We start from the raw sequence: 2396 nt of genomic DNA on the forward strand, positions 1-2396 counted from the left end.
TCCGTCAGACTGCATAAATCTCGTCTCCCAGTCTTCCCCGACTAAGTCCTTATTGTTCTACTCAAATCCAGGCAGATGGTTGGGGCGGCACATTTTCTCTCGAAACTTTAACTTTGATGTAAGCGTATCACGCACTTTCCACGCAGCGCCCTCTATGCATATATTCATACTCATGGACAGACTTTCACAGCCAAATACACGTACTCGCACACACACATACACACACAAACATACACACACACACACACACACACACACACACAAACACACACACACACACATACACACACACAAACATGTTCACACACGCAAGCTTACAGTCACATGCACGATGTAAATGAACAGTAAACACAATAATAATGTTAAGTTAGATACATACTCAGTGTTCTGATTGTACATGTAACTCAACGGTATTCAGATGCATGCTTTAAGGTCATATTATGAATACTTATAACAAAATGGTTAAGACGGAAGAAGTTTGATGGATGGTGGTAAGAATGACCTTCTGTATCTTTCTAAGAATGACCTTCTGTATCTTTCTAAGAATGACCTTCTGTATCTTTCTTTGTACAGGTCAGAAGTCTAGATTTAGGCCTTTTACTTCTGACTGATATTTTCGTAAGACGGAACAAAGGACGTTTATTGTCCAAAAACACCCGGTACACTGATGTCTGTGGTATAATGTTTAGGCTCTTAGCTGTTGCATGCAAAAGACGTTGGCCGATTACAGGGTTGGAAAGACAGTCTTTCATCGAGTATGTTTTCCATCTTTTTGTTTTGGAGCTATAATATTAATATCCAGTCAAGCGGGGTTGGCTGTGACACTGACGCTAAGGGGTAGAAACAGGCTGCTTTCTAGTAGTCCTAAACAATTTAACTAGTGTTGGTCACTGATTAATTTTGGTCAAGAAAAGTAGAGCAAAACTTAAAGGGAATAGAATTTAGAACAACAGTGGAAAAAGATAAAAAAACTGAATAGTCTTCTTTAAATAGTTTTAACTCCCCCCTCCCCCCCCCCCCCCCAAAGGAAAAGAAACGTTGATCCTTTGTTTCCACGAAATCAAGATACTATCGGAGAGGTATTCTTCCATGTTTAGGTCAAGTTCCAAACCCATTGCGCTACAAATGTGGCGGTACAGAGAGAGAGAGAGAGAGAGAGAGAGAGAGAGAGAGAGAGAGAGAGAGAGAGAGAGAGAGAGAGAGAGAGAGAGAGAGAGAGAGAGAGAGAGAGAGAGAGAGAGAGAGAGAGAGAGAGAGAGAGTTTGTAGAATGAGAGCAGTTACAAAACCCAGTCCGAGATGAAGATGAAAGAAAAGAAATGCAAAGTGCATTTTATTGATGTAGACAATCCAGAAAGAAAAAAATATACATGTACCCGATCAATGGTACGCATTACCATAACACACGACATGTATTATATATGAGACAATTTCAAGCATTAGTACAACGTAAAATTTGATTGAGCTCAACCTGTCTTGAACGAGCGGTTTTGGCAGAGCTAAATACTGTAGGTGGGCTTCCAGCACACCTCTGTGTCTGTCTGTCTGTCTGTCTGTCTGTCTGTCTGTCTGTCTGTCTGTCTGTCTGTCAATGGTGTCGCTGGTAGGCCGTCTTGTGTTTCCCATGCACAAAATGGAAGAGGAAATGTCCATTCGTTTTGCTGTACCCTTATATAGACCAGGAGTTACGCCTCAGACAGATAATGTACAACCCTATTTTACAAAAAAAAGTTTTGCCATTCTGAAAGGTTTGTATCCAATCAACCTCGTTTTCCAACTTTTTGTAATACTCCCCCCCCCCTTTCCCTTTTTAAATTTTGAACAGCCGGGTGCTTTATTGGCATGCTGTTTTCCTATTTGTTTCTGCTAAGCTTTCATTTTAATTTCAAACAGCAATTACTAAATACATAGGCCTACGAGTATATGTGTGTATGTGTGTGAACTAATCAATCCAGCTGTGTTTAAAATACATGAACCATCGGACCAGAAACAAGGTTCGTTCAAAGAGACGTTGATAACTTCCTTGTTTATGACCCAATTGCCATCAACATAAACCGAAAACTAGAACATACATTCGGATAATGTTTTTTTAAAATTCATTGCTGTTGCACAACGGGAAGAAGATACAGCAGTTCAGCCCTCTGTACATCATGTTTGTGCAGTGAAGGTGTATCAGCAAATAAAATCTCCCAAATCGCCATGTGCATTATGTGCTCTGACATGATATAGATATCTGTAACAAAAATAATGTTCGGAGCAAAAGGTCCATTTTGAAACGAGTTGCAAATTTTGAAAGGTTTGGGTTCATGGCATAGAGTTACCCCCTTTTAAACTAGAGTCCGTACGAGGTTACGTGACACGGACACATTTGAGTTTGTTGGCGGCCATTTTTAATGT

This window comes from Aplysia californica, unplaced genomic scaffold (assembly GCF_000002075.1).
Source record: "Aplysia californica isolate F4 #8 unplaced genomic scaffold, AplCal3.0 scaffold00059, whole genome shotgun sequence".
Lineage (NCBI taxonomy): Eukaryota > Metazoa > Mollusca > Gastropoda > Aplysiida > Aplysiidae > Aplysia > Aplysia californica.